This window comes from Lutra lutra, chromosome 4 (assembly GCF_902655055.1).
Source record: "Lutra lutra chromosome 4, mLutLut1.2, whole genome shotgun sequence".
In the NCBI taxonomy this organism is placed as follows: Eukaryota; Metazoa; Chordata; class Mammalia; order Carnivora; family Mustelidae; genus Lutra; species Lutra lutra.
Genome location: NC_062281.1, coordinates 111,870,530 through 111,895,043, shown reverse-complemented (window position 1 = coordinate 111,895,043; position 24,514 = coordinate 111,870,530). Strand labels below are relative to the sequence as shown.

Sequence of the window (24,514 nt, the reverse complement as noted above, 5' to 3'; positions counted from 1 at the left end):
GAGCCACCCAGGCGCCCAAAAAAAGGAAATTATTCTTGCCATACATGGTTTTATGATCAAGTTCAGAGTCCAAGAACAACAGGAAACAACTTGAAAACAAAGCCAGAAGTATGTGGCATTCATTGCAGGTTAAAGTAGTGTGCACTGAAGAGAAATGACTGTGTGGGATGTAGTGGCTCAGGTCATGATCTCAGGGTCCTTGGATTGAGCTGCAGGTCATGCTTGTTGCAGCAGGGAGTCTTGTCTCTCTCCCCCGCCCCCACCTATGCTTGTGCACATGTGCATGCGCACACGCACTCTCTCTTTCATAGTCTTTTATAAAAAAATAAAAATAAATGGCAGAAGAGCAGAAGTATAAGCAGTTCCCAGCTAGCAATCAACTGATAACTAGAAGCATTCCCCGCCTGCTTTAATACCACACACCTACAAAGACTTCATGCTGAAGCCGATGACCTTGCTTCTTATCTCCCTGAGAAAGCTGGAGGAATCAAAGCAGAAAAGCATTTTAACCTCCTACCATCACATCACACAACCTACCAGCATTTGCATCCTGGCCCTCTGCCTTCTCGCCCGTCTTGAGCATAAACGGCAGGTGTCCCACTCTATGGCTAATACCTCCACTTGTACACCAGATTCTTCTTCTCTCACTCAAGGTCACCATTTCAATTCTGTAATTCTTCCTGTGCAGAACTTTTTGTTGGGCCCTTCAGATGCATTTTCCTCCTTCCCTTGTCCTACTCTCTGCCAGTCTACCCTGAATCAACAGGTTCCCCTGCCCTCCAGCTTCCAGACTTTTCTCTCCAGTGAGAAGGATGGGGGTGCCCAGAAAAGAATTTGGAATATATAGAGGGAGGAAGGTGGAGATGGGGCATTTATTTTTCTGGCTCTCTCTCCATGAGCTGGCTCAGTCCATCCACCAAAAGGTTCAAATAGGTCTGGCTCCACAGCTCCCTTTCTCCGGATTTCAGTAACTTTTCCCCTCCCCCAGTTGGTATTAATACCAATCTGTAACTTACCCCAGGGTACTGCACTATCCCTTTGTTTTCCTTATACTCTGTCCATAATTTTGTATAGTAAATAATCCCCTTTTTTAAAAAAGATTTTATTTATTTATTTGATAGAGATCACAAGTAGGCAGAGAGGCAGGTGTGTGTGTGGGGGGGGGAAGCAGGCTCCCTGCTGAGCAGAGAGCCGGATGACGGGCTCCATTGATCTCAGGACCCTGAAATCATGACCTGAGCCTAAGGCAGAGGCTTAACCCACTGAGCCACCCAGGCACCCCGTAAATAATCCCTTTTAAGACTTCAAATTACCCATCTTGTGCACACCATCTGCTTTTTACTCCAATCTAGACTGATACATCCCCCTTTTCTCTCCTACAATCATCCGTTTTTACCTCTCCACTGAGTCCCATGGATGGTAAATAGACATGCTGTTCTTCCTCTGATATTAAAAACAAGAAAGAGGGTCCTAATGTCACACTCCTCCTCCAGCTACCACATCTTTTTTCTGCTCCTTCTTAGGGCAAACCTCCTTGAAAAGGCTGTCTTACTGGCTTCCTCCATTCCTCTCTTCCTCCACCTATTAGACACTCAGCCCCACGAACTGGGCTCATTTGGTCACCAGGTATATCTCCGTTCTTGTGCACCCACCAGCAGCACCTCCCTCACTCCCCTCCCAGAAACCCTTCCTTTGCTTCTCATTCAGCATACTGTGCTCTCCTGTGTTACCTCCAAACTCTCCGTTCCCTTCTCTGGTTTTGTTTTGTTTTGTTTTGTTTTGTTTTGAATCCCCACCTCTCAATGTCAGAGTGTCCCTGGGGCTGACATTATGAACCTTTTCTCTTTTCTATCTGCATGTCAGTGGAGCTCACACCCAATCTCGTGGATTTTACCACCATTTATAAAATCAGGTCTCCCAAGATGATAGCAGTGCCCCAGATCTCCACACTGAACACCAGATTCCTATACCTATACCAACTGCCTTTTGACATCCCCACTTGGATTTTGAATATAGATTTTAAATTCAACAAGTCCGAAACTAAACTCGCAGTCTTCCTCTCCAGACCTGCTTCACCCATAATTTTCCTCACTTAACAGCAACTTCATACTTTCAATTTCAATTTTCAGTAGTCTAAAAATGTGAAGGTGTGCTTGATTCCTCTCTTTCTCACATCCAATCCAATTGACTCTCCCTTCAAAATATAACCAGAATTTGACCGCTTCTCACCACTTCTCCTGTCACTAGCTCAATCAAATGTACCATTATCTCAGCTGGATTTTTGTCTCTGACAAAATTCTACCCCTCCAGTCTTCCTTCAAGCCCTGGAAAGGGGTATGAGGCTTAGTTGGTGTTTCTCTTCGGAATGTGGAAAGCTAAATGTCTCTGTTCCTCACATGTGTGCTTTAGAATTCTGGGACAAGAAGGGGAAAAAAATCTCACTTAATATCTTGTTACACCTGATATCCTGTCATGGTGAATTTAGACCCTCTAGGAGACTAGGCAGGTGAAGATGCCCATGACCCCCCATGACCATGACCCCCTCAGCAGCCTAGACAGTGATCCACCCTGAAGGGAGTAGAGGAAAGAGAGTTCTGGGAGGGAGCTCTTTGGGAACAAAACGGTAACAGGTGAGGTGCTGGAATTATTTCAGGATAAGTTTGTCGAATATGATGCAGCATATTTGGGGGGCAGAGAAATACATGTTTGAAACTGACCCTACAAACTTTTTCTTTCTTCTTTTTTTTTTTTTAAGATTTTATTTATTTACTTGACACAGAAAGAGAGAGCACAAGCACAGGGAGCAGTAGGCAGAGGCAGAGGCAGAAGCAGGCTTCCCACTGAGCAGGGAGCCTGACGCATGGCTGGATCCCAGCACCCTGGGATCAGGACCCGAGCAGAAGGCAGATGCCTGACTGACTGAGCCACCAGGTGCTTGACTCTACAAACTTTCAAAAAGAAATATGCCATCAGATACGATGGGGAGAGAGGGGGCTTTGGTAAGCAAAGGGAGAGGCCAAATATGCAGGTGGCACTCAAGCCTTTCATTCCTCCCTCAGAGTGTTTCCAGTTTTATCTGGATAAGGGAGCACTGCGCTATGGATAGCTCAGTTTTATTACCACTAGCATTATTATTTTGGCTGCCCTCTGATCCCAGAATAGGAAAAAACAGAACATAACTGGAATTTTTTGGGAGGGGATGGTTGGTTTTGCTCTGCAAAGTCAACTGAATATCCCTTTTTACTTACACACCTGTAAGGCCAACACACCCTCAGCTTTGGACAACAGGTATGTGAGAATTCATTATCCTCTTAGCAAACCCATAGGGAGGGAAATTTTGCTTAAGGTAACTTGAGACCTTCTACAGGCTTCCTCTGCTATTCAAAAGTAGAGTATTCCTATGAAACCTTTTATAAGCCAGAATGGCATGAAGCAAAGAAGCAATTATCATTCATTTATGTGGAAAATGTTTTAAGTATTCCCAGACCCAAAAATAATTTCTCTTCGGATTTTCTGATGCCTTAGGATACATCTTGCTGATGAAAGCACAACACAAATGGAGATAAAGCACAGTTGCTCACACAGTTCAAAGCTCCAGCAGCTTGACATTGAGATGCTGACTTTACTTCCCAAGGAAGGAGGTTGGCGGGTCACTCTCATTGCTTTGGGGGTGCACACTGCCTCTGTATAATGGTTCGCTGCAAAACAAACAGCAAATGCTATATTTATTTTTTGCTTTCTTTCATAAAAGCAAAAATTCTCTTTGAATTTCTTCCACTTATCAAAAACAGATACTAGTGTTAAGTCTTCTGCAAAAGCAAAGTGGTATAATGTGACCTTCTGATAAGGGATAATCCTGCACCTACTGCCTTTCCCTGAGATAGGGAACCTGGATTGTATGGAATCAAGGCAGTCACAGACAAACTCAATGAGTTTTATGAAATAAAGTTATCATAAAAACATAAAGGAAGGACCAGTGCACAGCGCTGAGCCAAGAAAGGGAAAATGGTGATTTTTATGTGCCCATGAGGCAGTCTATGCCTTAATCCAGCCCACCTGGGGGCACATAAGCACTCACGAAACATGACTGTGGGTATTTCAAAGATCTTGTTACTAAAGTCTAATATTAGGGACCCAGGCTTACTGCAACAGAAAGTTCATGAAGTAGCAGAATCCATACTGAACCTGCTCTCCATATAGAACTGATCGATTCGAACCCTGGGAGGGTAGTTGCAGAAGAAATAAAAGAGTGATGGTTCTGGAGTGACGGTCGGTTTACATGGACCCTTTCCCTCTAAGAATAACATGAGGGAAGTGAGATTGCCTATCCTCCAAAGTCAGCTATTGCTAAGTGCTCTGGTCCCCCAGGGCACCCCGAAGCTGGAGACTTAGCTCCAGTTATCCAGCGAAAATTCTGAACCGAAAACCACCCTCCAGTGTGGACTTCTCAACGATACAGCCTCAGAGCGATCATGGTCACTTGCACCCAACTAGTGATAATAATAAGTACACAGGATTCCCGGACAGGTCAAAGGAGGGAGGGCCTTGAGGAAATTGACCAGAACTGCTGTCAGCAGACTCCCATAAATTCCCATGCTATCTATTAAATAACATTAATGGGAGATATTTCCACTTCCCAAACTACAAAAAAAGTTAGTCTCAAAGGCATCTTTTAAATATTGGAATTTGGAAAGAAGGTTTCACAGCTGAAAATAAAATGGGCCAACACAGCGTCCCTCCACACTGTCAGGCAGCCTCACTCCATCGGATACAGCTGTCCGCTGAAATCTGCCAACAGGACAGTTAAAAATAGATGGTGGCTCCCTTTAAGGAGTTGCATGATTGATTTATATAGCCTTCCATAGTTATCTGTCCAGATCAGTTGTCTCCAAACATTTGTGCTTGCATGCCCTTAAAAGTAACACGAAAGGCTGGGTATCCTACACGGATGTTTAAGCTGACCACCTAATATTTTTAAATGTGTTTGAAGGTTTATTTATCCACGGGTTAATAGTATTTTATTGCTAGTATAAGTCGGGATTTAACTATTCCTATTTTTTATCTAAACCTCTTGTAGTTAAAAAAAAATTTGTTCTTATACACAAGTAGATGAGAATAGAAGTTCTGTTTGCAAAACTTAAAATATATGAAGTATTTATTTTGTATCTAATAATTAGAACAACATATTAACATTGGAAAGGGAGGAATTAATCTTAACTTAATAAAGCCATTTCTCTAAAATTTAGGGCACTATATCCTAGGTGATACTTTTGGAATACTTTGCTCTACATCCCATATATATCAGTGTAGGTCCTGCTTTTTTTTTTTTTAAGTTTTTATTTATTTATTTGACAGACAGATCACAAGTAGGCAGAGAGGCAGGCAGAGAGAGAGAGGGAAGCAGGCTCCCTGCTGAGCAGAGAGCCCGATGCGGGTCTTGATCCAGGACCCTGAGATCATGACCTGAGCTGAAGGCAGAGGCTTTTAACCCACTGAGTCACCCAGGCACCCCTGGTCCTGATTTTAAGAACATGAAAAGCAATATGAGAGAAACAGATACAGAAAGAGAAAGAGGAAAAATACCAGTTCTAGGGATAGATTCAGGTTTTGTTCAAATATAACTTGAGGTGCAGACCTCTTAAAAAAAAAGAATACAATATTATTTCTTTAAAAAATAGGTATAAAAGTAAATATTTATGTAATACAAGAATGAAATCACAACAAATTATAAATTTTAAAAGGATGTTGAAGTCCACAAACATCATATGACCTAGAAGAACAGAAAATGTCATTCTTAACACAGCTCTGTAACACTTTTTCTACAGTTTTGGGCTAATACTCTGAATCACCCCTTCAAATGGCAATGCCTTTCTGTATCATTTTCCCTAGGGAAAACAGAAAGATAACTGAGACTTTTCTTCAACATAGTTGATACATTTTCTTTTTATTATTAATAGTTCAGAAAAATTTCTTTCTGTTTCATTATTGGTAATAATTGGTATCTATCATTTCCTCCAAGTTTGTAGTTCAGGAGGTGCTTCTCACCAGGCGAAGCCCTTGGAGACTCCAGCCCTCTGACTGACAAGGCGACAGGCACAGCACTGGGGCTAGAGCACTCCTGCTCTTGCTGCTTGCCTCTCTGACCCACCAGAATGAGTGCGTCCCTCTGATGTGACTCCCTCAGCTGTAGCTCACTATTTGACAAAATATGAATATGGAAGACGTGAGGCGGTTAAAGAAAAATGGTCATGGCTCCCACAGTGCCATCCTACTGAATCTGGAATATCCCAACACCGGTCAAATTACTGCTTTCCTAAAGACATGACTCACCCTTAACAGACATTCATATAAGACAGGAAAAGACAATCACCTATGAAAGGTTTATGATTAAAAGAGAATTTTCCAACACCAACATTGGACCTCTGAAGTTTGTATGTCCCGAGATGATACATCATGGGAAACCTGGGATGGACAAGAGGTGTTCCCTTCTTTTGAAAAGCAGAAAAATGGTGACGGTGAAAAGAGAATTTGGGGAAAGGAGAAACAGCATCAAGATATATTCTCTATTTGTTGCATACATTATTCTCTGGCCCTATACTATTTTCTGATTTGGGCCAATGTCAATATAGTTACTGTTTCTGTGTCTTTATTACCATTTTGTCTGCTCAGCCTATCATTAATTTTGAGATATGAGTTGAAATATTCCACCGTGAATATTTCATTGAGGACTTGTCAATCACTCCCTGTAGTTCTATCCATTTTTGCTTCGTAAGTATTGAGTATTTTAATTAGGTATATACAAGTTTAGAATTGTTAAATATTACTAGTGGACTGAATCTTATCCTAGCACTTATCCCATTATATTTTAATTATTAGTTTCTTTGTATGTTTTTCCACTACAAAGCTGCCTTATTGAGGAAGAGTCAATGTTTGACTCACGGGTGAGTACCTGATACCACTATTATAGATTCGGCTCTCATTACCTCCTTCCTATTAATACAATTCCCTAACCGGACCAGTACTAAGCTATCAATTTCAGCCCTTAAAGTTTCTCTCAGATTAATATTCTGGGAGAACAACTCTGATCATATCACTCCTTTTTAAAAGTATGGCTTCCTATTGCTCATGAATTAAAGTACAAACTCCACAGCTCATTTGAATTTTTCAATGACTTAAAATTCACCTACTTTCCATTCATTTCCCTCTCACACACTAGGAGACCAATCAAACACATTCTCACTAGCCACACACAAATCTTATATTCCTTCTGCTTTCCACAAATAATATTTAGATCATGGTATAATTTCATTTCCAACTCTACAAGTCCAAATCCTTTGAATTCAGTCCTAAAAGCCCATTTCTCTAAAAGTTTTTGACATAGTCACCAAAATCATATTCTATCCTTCTTTTGAATGGTGTTATGGACTAAATGTTTGTGTCGCCTCAAAATTCATATGCTAAACCCTAACCCCCAATGTGACTGTACTTAGGGAGAAGGCCTGTGAGAAGGTGATAAAAGTTAAATAAAGTCATATGGGTAGGGCCCTAATTTGATGGACTGGTACCCTTACAAGAAGAGAGCCCTGAGCTTGCCCTCTCTCTGCCATGTGATGACACAGTTGAGAAGGTGGCTGCCTAAAAACTAGGAGAAGAGCTATTACTTTGCTTAGCATAATACCCTTAGCTCTATCCACGACTGAGCCACCCAGGCACCCCAACAAATTTATATTTTAATTCAAAGACTTTGACTTCACTGATTTTGTTATAATGAACTCAACAGCACAAAATATTATTTAAATTCTCCTAAAATTAAGAAATCATGAATTTTCCTCTTAGCTTAGATTGTGCAAATGAAGACAATGAATGACCATAGTAGAATCATTTTTTAAAAGACAATGCAGGGGGCGCCTGGGTGGCTCAGTGGGTTAAGCCGCTGCCTTCGGCTCAGGTCATGATCCCAGGTCCTGGGTTCAAGCCCCACATCGGGCTTTCTGCTCAGCAGGGAGCCTGCTTCTTCCTCTCTCTCTGCCTGCCTCTCTGCTTACTTGTGATTTCTCTCTGTCAAATAAATAAATAAAATCTTTAAAAAAAAATAAAAATAAAAGACAATGCAGAATCTCTATTTTTTCATCTCTACAAACTTGCTGTGCATTTATATAGCATTTCTTTTTCCAAACTTTAATTTACACATTACTCTGGCAGTTACCACATGCCTGCCATGTGTCATAAACTATGTTGGCACTGAGTAAAAAATGATGAGCAAAAATAGTGGAAGAGACAGATGAAAATTCTAAGTTTTTTAAAACTACAGCAGACATTTACATATGCTTACTATGCTCCAGGCATCATTCTAAGCATTGTACACACACTAAATCATTCAAGACTCACAATAACCCTACAGGTAGGTTCTTTTACTATCCCCATTTTAAAGATGAGCAAACTCTTGGTCCCAAAATCCTTGCTTTTAACCACTAAATTGTATTCTGCTGCCTCATTAACCACACAAGTAAACAGAAAACTGCTCCTGCGCCATGCCATGAGGAGATGTCTGGAGACGGACCATTAAAAGCCTCCATCGTGGGGGCCTAGCACTGGTCAAGAAGGTCAGAGTAGGCTGCCTGAGGAAGTCTGCTTGAGGCAAGACCCAAAGGATGAGTTAAGTAGGCAGAGGTGGACAAGAGGAGCATTCTAGGCAAACAAGTCCTGTGCTGGAGCATCAGCAAAGGACTGAACAATGGCCAGCTTCCAGGAGTAGGAACACAAGAGGGACAGTGATGGAGGATGAGGTTAGGGAGGGTACAGAGGTGAGAGGCAGGGGCGGAGGCAGATTATGTAAGCCCTTCTAGGCCAGTTTAAGAAATAGCACTTCCATCTTTATCCGTATCATTTTCATTAAGAACTAATAATGTTTTGGGGCACCTGGGTGGCTCAGTTGGTTAGGTGTCTGCCTTCAGCTCAGGTGGTGATCTTGGAGTCCTGGGAATGAGCCCCATGTTGGGTTCTCTGCTCAGGAGAGAGTCTGCTTCTCCCTCTCCCTTTGTTCTCTTTCTCTCTCTTGCTCTCATTCTCTCAAATAAGTAAATAAATAAAATCCCTTTTTTAAAAAAAGAAGTAATTTTCTTACCTTTCAAAAGGTAGACCTAGGAGATTTTTTTTTTCTCTAGAGGGCAAGGCTACCACACAGATATAAGACTCACAAGCTATGGATAAACTATTGTACCCAGCTTTTTTGTTGCTTTGGTGGGAAGGTTGGCCTGTTCGCCATACGGAAGCTAGTTCCTTGCAGGTGGAAGCAAAAGTATAAATACGAAAACTAAAGCCTTGGATGGGGATGAGATTCCCCAGGAAGAGAGCTGAGTAAGAAGAGAATGCCAACATTTAATTATCAATTGGCAAAAGATGAACTGCAAAGGAGATTTAAAGAAAGAGAGAAAGGAGGAGGGGGGAGAGAGACAGAAAGAGAGAGATAGAGAATGAACAAACAATTTGAGAGGTAAAAAGAAAATCAAGAAAATACTAAGTCATTGGAGGTGAGAGAAGAACGTTGTCTCAAGAAGAGAGAGGTTAACAGTGTCCGATGCCATTGCAATTTCAAGTCAGAAAAAAAATGAAAGGTAGCATCATGAAAGTCATCAGTAACCTTTACAGGTGCCATGGGGCTAGAGTACTGATTCCTAACCAGAGGTGATTTTGCCCCACAGAAGTCAGTTGGCAATGTCGACAGACATTTTTGGTTGTTACAGCTGGAGGGACAGGGCTGCTCCTGGCATCTACTGAATGAAGACAGGGATGCTGGTAACTAAACATCCTGAATGTACAGGATGGTGCCACGAAGGAATGACTCATAGAGATGCCAATAGTGCCAAGGTTAAGAAATCCTGAGATAGAGTAACATAGGACAAAATTAGCTTCAAGATGGTTTAGAGATTGCTGGTGGGAGAGGAACAGAAATAGTACATAGAGACAATTTTTCAAATATTTGTCTGGAAAGAGGAACTAGGGCAGTAGCTCAAAGAGAATGAAGGAATCAAGTGAGGATTTTCTTTCTTTGCTTTCTTTCTCTTCCTTTTTCTTTTTCTTAAGATTTAAAAAAATTTTTTTCTTTCTTTTTTTTATTAACATATATTGTTTGTTTCAGGGGTACAGATCTGTGACTAATCAGTCTTACACAATTCACAGCGTTCACCGTAGCACATACCCTCCCCAGTGTCCATCTCCCAGCCACCCCATCCCTCCCACCCGCATGCACTCCAGCAACCCTCAGTTTGTTTCCTGAGATTAAGAGTCTCTTATGGTTTGTCTCCCTCTCTGGTTTCATCTTGTTTTATTTTTGCTCCCTTCCCCTATGATCCTCTGTCTTTTTTCTCAAATTCCTTGTATCAGTGAGATCATATGATAATTGTCTTTCTCTGATTGACTTATTTCGCTTAGCATAATACCCTCTAGTTCCATCCATGTCATTGCAAAAGGCAAGGTTTCTTTCTTTCTTTCTTTCTTTCTTTCTTTCTTTCTTCCTTCCTTCCTTTTTTTTTTTTTTTAATGGTTGCATCTCTCTTTCTCTTAGTTGGGAAAAAACTTGAGTCTTTTTAAAAGCGTCAACTGAGAGAGAGTATGAATATTCAGATTAGAGAAAAGATAATTTATAACTTCAGATACCTTGGAAGGTGAGAGGAGGTAAAATAAAAGCAGGAGAGGAGGATATAGCCTGAGAGAAATAATTATACCCATATTACAACAGAAGGGGAATGGAATAGTATGAATAGAGAGGCAGTCAGGGTTGTGTGTCCTGGAAATGGGACACACAGGTGTCCCTGTGTGGGACTGGTGATGGAGTTCCCATTTAATGGCTTCTATCATCTCTATAAAATGAAAGTCAAGACCACCTTCTGAGAATCATAGCAGATGAGAGGAAGAAGGTTTGAGCAGGCTTGAAATAATCCTTATGGAAAGTGGGAGAGAGGTTGACTGAGAATCATTTCAGGGTTAGTATACAGTTCGAAGTGATTTTAATTAATTTTCTGTAAAATCAACATGCTCTATTGTGTAACTCTCTCAAGCAGCGCTTGGCTGCTCAGGCACAGATGTAGAGAAAGCAGTTGGTTTATCGATGATTGCAGCCTTGGCAGATGCCACAAAGAAGACAGAAGGGGAAGGGAATGTAGGGAACTAGCAGAAGTATTACTGAACAATACATTATGGTATCTTAGCTGGGCAAGGAGATACGTGAATAAGGGAGGTAAATGGCTGAGAAGAAAATGCATGAGTTGGGACGCCTGGGTGGCTCAGTTGGTTGGACGACTGCCTTCGGCTCAGGTCATGATCCCGGAGTCCCGGGATCGAGTCCCGCATCGGGCTCCCAGCTCCATGGGGAGTCTGCTTCTCCCTCTGACCTTCTCCTCGCTCATGCTCTCTCTCACTGTCTCTCTCTCAAATAAATAAATAAAATAAAATCTTTAAAAAAAAAAAAAGAAAATGCATGAGTTAACAGACACAAATAAGAGGACATTTTGTGCAAGGCAAAATATGAATGGGCCAGTGACTTCAATCCCTGTTACAAATATGCAAACTGAGATAGGAATTGCCCAAAGCAAGGTATGCAGAGCAAAGCTTTGATGTGCTGGGTCCTTTTGTGATGGCCACCTGAAGTTCACCAGAGGTCAGGGTAAATTTTACAATATCATACTGTAAAGGTTTAAAAAATAGGTTTTATTGAGAAAACTCAAGCAATCAGCAACAAAAGTCACAGGTGCTTTGATCCTACCACTTTTCCCATGAAGAAATATGTGGGCCCCAAGCCATCTGAAGGACACTCAGTCCAGTACTCCAGGAAAAAGACCCCTCCCCACTGCTGTTCTTCTTTCTTATAGGGCAAGCATGATAGCAACCTTCTCAGAAGACATAAGCAGAGAACTTAAATGTTAGGCAGTCTGGATTGCATGCTATCTATTTAGAGGAAGTGACTGTGAATGCTAGTTGCTCCGCACCCAACGATAGCAGAGACCATACAAAGTTGTAATTCTTGCAAGAAGGTAAAATAATGCCGTAGACTTCGAGGACACTGGGTTCAAGTGTGGCATCTCACACTGATTGAAAGGTATTCCTGGTTCCAAATGGCCCAGTAGTTCAGGTAACCAAGAATGAACTCTCAGGGTCAAATTCAGAAAACCCTATAATTTGTACCATGAAATTCTATATATCATTTAATAAATTATATTAGCATAGTTTGTTGTATGTATAATTCAGCATACTTTTCTCACTTTATTTCCTCATCATCCTGTGTGGTTTTTAGAGAAAAATGAAGAAACAGAGGATATGGTTTCAAAGTAAAGAGCAGTCTTATGAAACAATGTTGTTGGCATTTACCAACTAAAGAGGTTTAAGTGTAACTTACAGAGAATATTTCTGTATTTGACTTCCGATACACACACAAAAATAGTATATACGTACATATATAACTTCAAAATGGCAACATGTCTCATGAGGATTTTTTTTCCTTTTATAACAAAGATGGGGAGAAAAAAGAAAACAAAGCTAAGAGACCAGAGAGGAGAAAATGTCCAATACAAATCTTCCCTTAATTGGTTCTAAATTCTGGAATAAAATAATAGAAGACTTACAGCTAAGATACACAAAATATAACTACTACTGGGAGAGATGAAATTTATCAGGTCCAAGATTTTTATTTTTCTTTTCTTTTTTTTTTCTTTGAGTATAGTTGGCACACAATGTTACATTAGTTTCAGGTGTACAACTTAGTGGTTTGACAAGTTTATATATTATGCTATGTTCACAAGTATACCCACTGCATCCCTATTACAATACCACTGACTATATTCCTTATGCTCTGCTTTTTATTCCCATGACCTACTAATTCCATAACTGGAGGTCTGTGTCTCCCTCTCCCCTTCACTAATTTTGTCCCACTCCCCACTGGCATCGGTTTTTTTCTCTGCATTCATACTTCTGATTCTGCTTCTTGTTTATTCATTTTTTCAGATTCCATTTATGAGTGGAATCATACAGTATTTGTCTTTTTCAGTCTGACTTATTTCACTTAGCATAATCCCTTTTAGGTTCATCCATGTTGTCTCAAATGGCACATTCTCAACCTTTTTTATAGCTGCGTAATATTCCATGATATATAGATATAGATATCCCCCACACTTTCCTTATCCATTCATCTATTGATGGACACTTGGTTGCTTCCATCCATGTCTTTGCTATTGTAAATAATGTTGCAAAAAATAGGGGTACATATGTCTTTTTAAGTTAGTATTTTCATTTTCCCTGTGTAAATACCTAATAGCGGAATTATTGGATCATAAAAGATATCTGTAATGTGGTGAACAAGCAAACAAAACAAACAAACAAAAAAAGCTGAACATGGCAGAGAAAGTCGCCAAGTAGTCTCCTCGGCAGTTTTATTTTTTTATTTTTTGGCAGTTTTATTTTTAAAGGTGCTCTAAAGCTACTTAGAAATATACAATATTGGAATTCATGGCAGCTCACCTTTCTGATAAAATTCCATATTAAACAGAAACAGTACCTCAGTGTTGTTGAGGGAAATGCCATGGACAAAAATCTTCAAGCTGATCAGCAAGAAAATATTTCCTAAAAGCCAGAGGTGACACTTTGCCTCCAAAGCAAAAATCATCAAGAGGAAAGAAGGAAAAAATGTAAAGAATGCAAAAGGAAAAAAGTGCACCTTTTCTGACAAATAAGGGAAGAACAACTTAGAGCACACAAAATTATAGGTTTTAAAATTTAAAAAGCATCCAAATGAATTGGCTACCTGATGACTTTCACATTTCAGGAAAGTTAAAAGTGGAGGTTTGGGAAAGTATGCACTTGAGACACAAAGGCATAACTGGTGCTTCTCAAACTTGAATGGGCTTACAAATTACCTGGAGAACTCGTTCAAATACACTCTGATATCATTGGTCTGGTATTCAGCCTGGAATAGTGCATTTCTAATAAGCTCCCAATGAATGCTGCTGGTCCTGAGCTCACACTCCGAACAGCAGAGTACTAATGACTCCCAACTTAACATAGCATCCAAGAAACCCAAATAAAAATTCTCCAAATATTCATTCAGTCATAGAAATGCACAGAGGTTGGTCCTTTTGTGGTGGCCTAATCACAAAATAAGGAAATTGGAACATGGGGAAACAGGGTTTATTCCCTTTTACCTTTGAGTCACTGAATTAATTTTTACTTTATACTAATCAAACTTATGAACATAACTCTATCACAAAAATGCCTGTTCTGGGGCACCTGGATGGCTCAGTCAGTTGTGGGACTGACTCTTGGTTTTGGCTCAGGTCATGATCTCGGGGTCATGAGATCAGACCCGTGTCCAGCCCCACTCAGCAGAGAGTCTGCTTAAGATTTCTCTCTCTCGGGGCACCTGGGTGGCTCAGTGGGTTAAAGCCTCTGCCTTCGGCTCACGTCATGATCTCAGGGTCCTGGGATCGAGCCCCGCATCGGGCTCTCTGCTCAGTGGAGAGCCTGCTTCCTCCTCTCTCTCTCTCTCTGCCTGCCTCTCTGCCTACATGTGATTTCTGTCTGTCGAATAAATAAATAAAATCTTTAAAAAAAAAAAAAGATTTCTCTCTCTCTCTCTCTCTCTCCCTCTGCCCCTCCCCCTGCTCTCTCTCTCTAAAATAAATAAATCTTAAAAAAAAAAAAAACTGTGCTATTTTTCAGACAGTTCCAGAAGCACTGATAAGGCCATATATACTCACCCGGGGAGCATTCCATGAATACATAGGAAGATTACTAGAAAATTCCAGTGGCACCCATTTTACACAGGTGATATATGCAAACTTCAAAGTTTTAACTCTGTGGCCTTCAATGAGCAAAGCAGCTCATGTAAGCCTTGGGCTTGTAAGCACATGCCCTAGAAGTTGAACCATGTGCTCAAGTGCCCAAAGAGCAGGGTTTCTTGCCCCTGCCCACTTGTGCTCTGCCCAGCAGAGAGGACTAATGACACCTAATCAGCAGACTGAGCCTGGCCAACGAGAACCATGCCTGGAATACGTCAAATGGTCTAGAATTAGCCAGCTTTCCTTATGTTTCACTTCCGGGGTGACATTCTTCAGCCTGTTAAGTAGCCCAAGTCTCCCCACCAAACTCCTCACCCAATTCTCACTGTGTTTCCCCAATCTTTTAGACTGAGCAGCTACCCTGTCCTGATTTACATTCCACTTCTGCAATTAAGAGTGGAGCTTGGCAAAGAATCCTAGACAATATGGCTTCTGGAGCCCTGGTATTATGCTCAGTCCTAGTAGTCCTCTACAACCTGTGGTCCAATTCCATTCCCAAGAATGAAGACCTTGTTATTTGACTAAAAGTATTAATGAAACGATTGTTACCATATCTCACCCAATCAGACTGAATCCTTTCCTACTTACACCAGCCTGGATAGAATCCATGTCATTTCTGAAACTGTGCTGTTTTATTTTACAAAACAAAAACAAAAATAAAAAACACCAAATTATTTGTATGACTAATCTGTTTACTTTGTCTCTGTGGAACCACTAATACCTTGCGGCCACCCTTAGAAATTAAAAAAACCCCTAGAAACCACACACTAGCCATATTCTATTACTGAAATCACTTTATCAACTAGGACCTCATTTTTCTTATCTAACTCAGGGATGTGGAGTTAGTAACTATCTTGCCTTCTTCACAAACTTATTGTGAAGATTTAATAGAATTATGAATATTGTAACACTTTGAAAATCTGTAAAGTACTACATAAGCATCAAATATTATCATTGATGTTGCAAGTTTAGTTTAGCAGATGAATAAACAACTTTTAGAAGCAAATTCTCCAAACCTAGAGTAATGAAATGACAAGTAACATCACATTCTGCCTCTTAAACTAACCTCAGGGATTAAGCAGACAACTTTATCTGTGGTTATGCTACCAAATAAAATGCAACTATCTTGCTTAGGTTTAAGTACTCCTCTAGGCACCAGCTAACAAAACGTTGACTTCAGAGCTTGTTGTCACAACATTCTGTGGTTCACTTATTCTTTGTGGGAAAGCTAATTCTATACTAATGTAATTTTGATTTTTTTCTATTTTTGATATCATAAACCAATTAGATCAATATATTGCAAGACAATGCACTGTAGCTACATGATACATATTAAACTAAATAATTAAAGTGCCAAAGAACTTTATAACCCAGAGATGACGTGACCTATAGTAAAACTAGCTATAAATTATTCATATAGTCTATATTCATTTCTCAACATAGAAAAATGTTAAAATACAAATAAAAGGGGTGCCTGAGTGGTGTAGTCCATTAAGCATCTGACTGTGGGTTTCGGCTTGGGTCATGGTCTTGCAGTCATGGGATCAAGCGCTGAGTCAAGTTACATGCTCAGCACAGTCTGACTCTCCCTCTCCATCGCCCCTCCCTCCCCCAAATGTTCTTTCTTTTTCTCTCTCAAATAAGTGAATGAATCTTTAAAAAAATACAAATAAAAAGCATACATTGATTCCACAGTATTTACATAGAAAATCATCCCTTATTTCTCTAAATATTTCTCAGTATTTCTGAGAAATTCTTTTAGTCCAAGCTCACCCAGCTGAATTGGCTAGTTGATGGCCTACAGATTTCAGAAAAGTAGTAGGTAGAGGGTCTTTGAAAATGGAGTTTAGGAAGACATGAACTTGAAACACAAAGATATGACTGGCACTTCTCAAACTTGAATATGCTTACAAATCACCTTTTATGTCAACTTGTCTCCTAAAAAGTCTAGAATTATGAACATAAGAATACTGTTTGGCATCTTGATTTTAAGGTCACTATTGGGAGGTGCCTGGGTGGCTCAGTTGTTAAGCGTCTGCCTTCGACTTGGGTCATGATCCCAGGGTCTTGGGATCAAGCCCTACATTGGGCTCCCTGCTCAGAGGGAAGCCTCCTTCTCCCTCTCCCACTCCCCCTCCTTGTGTTCCCTCTCTTGCTGTGTCTCTCTCTGTCAAATCAATATACAAAATCTTAAACAAAAATCATTATTAAGATATAATATAAAGGAATTAGAAATCACCTCAAATTTTCATTACTTTTTGAAAACTTATTTTAAAATATCAAAGATTCAATAAACCCTGAGAAGGAGAGAAAAAGAAGTCAAGATGGATCCCAGAGAATATGTTAACTGAATATGGCATGATTTGCAAAATCAGTTCAGACTAAAATACCGAATCTGCTTTAAATTTAGTGTACATCACATATATTTATACTTCAAAAATACTATTATTGTCAAATTTAAGCCACATATATTTTTAAAATGTAACTTCACTATGTTTGAATCTCTAAATAAATTCTTCCTGATAAAACACTTTTAAAAAAACAGAAAATGAAAGTTTATTAGTATTTTTCAAAGAAGCAATCACTTGCGTCAACAGGACATGTAACCTATGGTCATGCAATCAACTTTCCAAAGTGCTAATTAATTTAATTTAACTTTAAAGTTTTGCTGATTATCCACTGTGCAGCATTCATGATATACAACGCCTGTAATCATTGTGTAAGCAGGAAAATGACTCCCCCAGTCACTGTAAATTGAGAAGAGGGCTTTTTTTAAACCCTTAGGCAGTTAAAATAGATTGCCCTCTGTCTTATACTGTTGACCTTTCCTCTGAGTTTACTTGATTGGCAGTGAAATACTAAGGTTGAGTGTTCTGGTAAATTAGGTTGTGTTGGCCAACAAACTGAGAATCTATATAGCAGGTATCACTCACAGCTTATACTTCACCTAATTTTATTTTTACCCAATGTATTACGTGATGCTCTGTATTAAATAAAGACCTACGTTGATGCGTCAGTCCAAGTGCCTCTATTTTCAGTTCCGACTTGACATTACTGTTGGGCCATCTACCCTTAGATAGTCTATCAACTTAACCTTTGAGAATTGAATAATGCATGAGTCTATAGAGCTTTAAAATGAGAAAACAATCAATAATAACATGACAAAAGGAGTACAGTTCTCTCTTAATACCAAATCTAAACATTTCAATTCAACAATACTGACTCAAATGGCGTAACTGCTCACTTTAGTCCCATTTACAGAACGTGGATTCTTTCAGACTTATACTTCACAGTAGATTAACTACATGAAGTTTCTGAGTTTGATGTGATCTCTGTTGGGGAAAGGAGATGGAGAAAGGGCAAGGGATATACCATTGTTCTTTGATTTCCTCCCAGTATATTTTATGAAGAGTTTTTTTATATACCTCAGGCAACAATCTCCAATTCTGGGTACTGAGAGTTAGGAAAAAGGATACTTCCCACCCTCCTCTCTGGAGGAGGACATATAACCGTTATAGGTTATAACATCTCTGGAGAGATGGACCTATAACTGTTATTGTCAGGATATCGTATGCATTCTTCCATTTTGAAAACTTTGTTTTAAGAGGTTTGTTTGTTTTCCATCCTTTCGAGTTAGGCAAAAGACCCACAAAACCAGCTCTCCTATTCATTTCTGAGAAAATTTAAAAACCTAACCAAAATTAATGAGTGCTACTTTTGAAAAGGCATCAAATGCAACATTGTTAGCACCATGCTAGTTATGGACTTATCATACTATCATGAGATACTACAAATTCAAACCCTGTGACATTTCAAAAAGAAAAGGAAATGCATGTTTTTATTTATTTGGTGGGGGGAATGCATGTTTTTTCAAAGAAATAAAATATCATCTCAGTAGATGCAGAAAAAAAGCATTTGGCAAAATTTAACCCCCTTTTATGTAAAAACACTCAACATTCATATGCGGAATTTAAGAAATAAAACAGGGACTCATAAGGGAAAGGAGGGGAAAATAAAATAAGACAAAATCAGAGAGTGAGATAAACCTTAAGAGACTCCTAACTATGGGAAACAAGCAGGGTTGACGGAGGGGAGCTCAGGTAACTGGGTAATGGGCATTAAGGAAGGCATGTGATATAATGAGCACTAAGTGTTATATACAACAGATGAATCACTCAACTATACTTCTGAAACTAATAATACATTATATGTTATGTAATTGAATCTAAATAAAATTATATTAAATTGTAAAAAAAAAAAAAAAAAAAAAAAGAAACAACCTTAACAAAATATTTGTTTGGGAAATCCACAGCAAACATTATACTCAATGGTGAAAGCCTGGAAGTTTTTCCTCTAAGATGAAGAACAGAAAAAAAGAAAAGAAAAAAAAAAAAAAAAGAACAGGCGTAAGTGCCCATTTTCACCACTTTTATTCAATAGAGTCTAGAAGTCCTAGCTAGAGCAATTATGGAAAGGAAGGAAGGAAGGAAGGGAGGGAGGAAGGGAAAAGAAAAGAATGAACGAACATCCAAATTTAAAAGGAAGTAAATTTATCTCTGTTCACAGAGTATATTATCTTATAGTAGAAAACCTTTCTTTCTTATAGTAGCCATCTGTGGGTATGAGGTGGTACCTCGCAGTGGTTTTGATTTGCATTTTCCTAATGATTAGTGATACTGAACATCTTTTCATGTCCTTGTTGACCATTTGTGTATCTTCTTTGGAGAACTGTCTATTCAAGTCCTTTGCCAATTATTGAATTGAGTTGTTCAGTTTTTTGTTGTTGATTTCCTCCATATATTCTGGATATTAGTCCTTTATCAAATACAGTTATGCAAATATTGTCTCCAATTCCGTGGGCTGCATTTTCACTCTGTTGATTGTGTCTTTTCTTGCACAAGTGTTTTTAATTTTCATGAAGTGCAATATGCTTACTTTTTCTTTTATTGTCCATGCCTTTATGTCATATCCCAGAAATCATTTCCAAATCCAGTATCATGACTTTTGCCCTATGTTTTCTTCTAAGGGTTTTATGGTTCTGTAGTTTATAGCCCCATAAACTATATTTATAGATTATATGTATACATATAGTTATTTAGTTTTATGTTTTAAGTCTTTGATCCATTTTGAATTAATCAAAGATATCATTGTGCCTTTCTCATTTGCCTTTGCCACATACAAGACTTTCTCCCATTAGGCCTAACACACCCACCTGCCTCAGTAGGGGACTTGGATTGTTACAGAATTAATGCAAAGAAAAAGACAAGCTAATGTGAAACACCTGACATCCAAAACAGGATTTTGCAGCAAGACTACAGGCATTTTTTATAGAGAAAAGTTCTTTATTAGAGACAAAGAGAGAGAGAATACAAGCAGGGAGAGCAGCAGGTAGAGGGAGAAGCAGGCTCCCCACTGAGCAAGGAGCCCGATAGGCTCACGACCTGAGCCAAAGGTAGACGCTTAGGGGGTATAGCTCAGTGGTAGAGCATTTGACTGCAAAGGTAGACGCTTAATCGACTGAGCCACCTAGAAGTCCCTCTAATTTCTTTTATCTCTCATTTAACACATTAGAGGTGGAGACTAATGGGCTAGCTCCTGATAGGAAAAAAAAGGGAAATCCATTCCTTCTGGGTTTGAGTAATTGTGAAAATGAGACCATCTAAAGAGAAAGGTAGGTGAGACAATTAGTTTGATATGTCCTGATGGAAACAGGTCAGAGAGGTTCAGGGCATTATTAGAAAAAAAACTCCAGATGGTCAAGTATTCTGTCTGCTATGTTCATTACCACACCTCCAGTGCCTACAACAGTGCTTAGCACACAGTAGGTACAGTATTTGTCAAATGCATAGAGGACTTTTTGTTCTGCTCTGTTTTGAGCTCTGGATGAAGAGTGCTATGCTCAGGGAAAAAAAAAATAGTAGAGCAGGGGTCCAAAAAGGGGAGTCCCAGCATGATTAGGAGGGTAAAGCAAGGACATCAGTTAGAGACAGGACCCAGTATTCATCCCCAGCACATAGTACATGGATCCACCACGGCAGAGGGGAGGTGGCTCCAACAAAGGCTTATGAAATGGATGCCTTGTGCCTTGGACCAGGCTGAGAACACTCCCGATACTTGGATGGGTCTGCGGTGAAAGTAGGACATCAAGGAAGTCTGAGACAGCAGGGAGGGCTTCTATACTCTGGCCACACCAAAAAAGAAGGACCAGGAAATTATCAGCTGTAGACATCAGTAGCCATCATCAACAGGATAGCCAGGAACAGGACTACACAGATGTACTTTAGGGAACATCAACCTCTGCACAATGCCCAGTCCAAGATCACAGAGTTCAACTCTTCCAACGTGATGATTTCATGTGAGACACAATTTAGAAGTAGGGAGAGGAATGGGGATGAAAGCAGTAAAACAGTTATTTCATAGAAATAGGGCTAAAGAGATTATTTAAATAATTGGATCTGATTTAGTTTTCAAATAGAGTAGACTAAAGTTCCTTCTGTTTTCCCACGCCTCTCTAGCAGATGAGGAGCAGTAAAGGAGATGAGAACAGCTTTTAAGAATAAAATACATATGGCAACAACCTAAGTGTCCATCAGTGAATGAATGGATAAAGAGGATATAGGGGAAAGGGGAACTAGAGGATTGGATAACTAGGGAGATGTTGTTTAGATTACAAACTTATAACCAGTAGATAAGTAAGTCCTGGAAATCTAATGTACAGCACAGTGTTAATAGACAATACTGCAGTCAAATGCTCTACCCCTGAGCTATAAGACAATACTGTGTTACAAACTTCAAAGAGACTAGGTCTTAAAGGTTTTCATCCCCCGCCAAAAAATAATTATGTGATGTGGCAAAGTGTTAACTAACTCCACCGTGGCAATCATATTTCAATATATAAATGTATCAAATCAACACATCCTACATCTTGAACTTACACAATGGCATATATCAATAAAAAAAAATTTTTTTTAAAGGAAAGTCTGGGGTGCCTCGGTTGCTCAGTCAGTTAAGCATTTGCCTTCAGCTCAGGTCATGATTTCAGGGTCCTGGGATCAAGCCCTGCATCAGGCTCCATGCTCTGCAGGGAGTCTGTTTCTCCCTATCTCTCCACCCCTATTCCCCTCTGCTCATGCTCTCTCTCTCTCTCTCAAATAAATAAATCATCTAAAATATATATAAATAAATATACAAAATAAAAATTAAAAAAGGAAAGTATAAGAAACTGTCACAGCCAAAATCTGTTTAAGGAAACATGTCAACTAAAAGTAACAAGGTATCTTGATAGGAACCCAGAACAGGAAAAAGATAGTAGGTAAAAACTGAGGAAATCTGAATAAACTAGGGACTGTAATAATATGTCAATATCAGTTCACTAATCGTAATAAACGCATCATACTAATTAAGATGTTAACAATAGGGAAACCTGGGCTTGAAGAAATAGGAATCGCTCTATACTCCCTTTGCAACTATTTTCTTAACTCTAAAACTATTCTAAAATAGAGTGCTTATTTATTTTGAAAGAAGATCATTTTCATAGTATAGTCTAAGAAGTGTAAATAATTTTACAACTCTATCATCCAGAGCAGAAAACACAATCCCTGCCTCAAAACCCATGCAAGGCTCCATCCCAAGACCCTGGGATCATGACCCAAGCCAAAGGCAGGCACTTAACCAACTCAGCCACCCAGGTGCCCTAATGCTTAGGATGTTTTAAATGCCTTTTCCTATGCAAGCTCTAAGATCCCAAGTTTTAATTTCTATTTTTGTTTTGTTTTGTTTTTAAGTAAAATACAACTATCAGGGCTCAGTTGTGGTTCAAATATGCCTTTTCCTATGCAAGCTCTAAGATCCCAAGTTTTAATTTCTATTTTTGTTTTGTTTTGTTTTTAAGTAAAATACAACTATCAGGGCTCAGTTGTGGTTCAAATATGCCTTTTCCTATGCAAGCTCTAAGATCCCAAGTTTTAATTTCTATTTTTGTTTTGTTTTGTTTTTAAGTAAAATACAACTATCAGGGCTCAGTTGTGGTTCAGTCAGTTAAGTGTCTGCCTTTGGCTCAGGTCATGATCCCAGGGTCTTGGGATTGAGTCCCGCATCAGGCTCCTTGCTCAGTGGAGAGCCAGTTTCTCCCTCTGCCTGCCACTTCCCTTGCTTGTGCTCTCTTTCTCTCTGACAAATAAATAAATAAAATCTTAGAAAAAAAAAAAGAGTTGTATGTAATCACTTTAAAATATAAATAAAAAATAAAAATAAGTAAAATACAACTATACCTCTGTATATATGCATCTCAATAATTTTTCTAACAAATACTAATTATACAGCAACTAAACCTTATTTCATTCTTAATATCCTTCCTCTGTTTTCTATAATTTAGTCTAAAACCTTGGGCTCTGACTTCACTTTATGAATTCATTTTTATCCTCCCTCTTCACTGAATAAGATACCTTTTTATTATGTCCTTTGATTCCCACGCTCTGGGAGCCTCTTCTTCATCTGCTTTGTCTAACTGCCATCCCTCACCCAGCAAAGACAACTAGCCATCAGCCCTTCTCTTTTTAGATTACCATTTATTAAAAGCCTGATTTTTGATAAATGCTTTCATTATTTCATTTAATTCTCATAATGACCCTTCAAGTGAAATGTTATTCTCTCCATTTTACAGATGAATCAACTGTAATTCAGAGAGATTAAAACTAAGCCCTGGTTTGTTTCCAGAGTCCTTTTTCTTTATATCGTACTATCCTCTTTTCAAAAAATCTCTCTCTGGCTTCCATATCTCTATATCATTATATTAAGTCCTTCTATTTGTCTGACGTCAACTCTTTCCTTTCTTATCTTCCTCTCTTCTCTTCACTGGATAATTCTGGATATTTCAAAAAAGTGCAGAATAAATTATTCAATTTAGAAGAGATTTTGGAAACACAATTCCAAATTTTGCAAAATAAAATTATTAATAATGTCACTATATTATTGCTATAAAACAAAATACACCAGAAAATGCTGATGGATATAAAAACCAAATGAGGCAGACTTGTCCACTTCAGACACAAATTATTACAGGATTGGGACCATACCATACATAATACCCAAAGAACTCCTTTCTTTTCTAAAAACAGACAGACACATACACAGACCTTAAGAAACACTGTAGTGTTTTTGGACCCTTCTGACCACAGCCCTTCTCCCACTCCCCAAATATGTTAATATGAGTGTTTTAGAAAACACTAGAGTCACTGCCAAATAGCTGAGATTATCCATCAGATTTTCCTCAAGGAGATTCTTCTCCTGACAACTCCAGCATGAGATTATTGTGTATATACAGATCGCTGCTATGCACAGGATAGGCTCACAACAGATGTTCGCTGGAATGAAAGCAGCACATGGCACCACTGAAGCCCTACAATGTAAATTCACTGGCATTCCAAGGTCACAAATAGCACATTAGCATGACTCTTCTTTTTTAAAAAGGGCACTATGTGGCTTGTAAATGTAATCTTGGAGACACAGCACTTTGAATCATAAGGTTTTCATTACTTAACATTCCTCACTTTCTTTCACAATATGAAAACTCCAAAATCAAGATCATTTGGATTGACAGATCTTCTAAAATTCAAACATTTGTGTCAGAATAATTCCTTGCTAAAGGAATTCATTTTGTCAGTCTGTTTTACTCCTTATTTCTCGCTGAA

General features: G+C 39.0%; 1 long non-coding RNA gene across 1 annotated transcript in view; it reads right to left on the bottom strand.

The window, feature by feature from the left end:
• LOC125096920 (uncharacterized) overlaps nucleotides 1-24,514 on the bottom strand; it is a 46,510-nt gene that overhangs the window by 18,915 nt on the left and 3,081 nt on the right. Inside the window, exon 2 of the long non-coding RNA XR_007126442.1 lies at nucleotides 3,584-3,698. This is a non-coding gene — a long non-coding RNA (uncharacterized LOC125096920). The remainder of the gene's footprint in view (nucleotides 1-3,583; nucleotides 3,699-24,514) is intronic.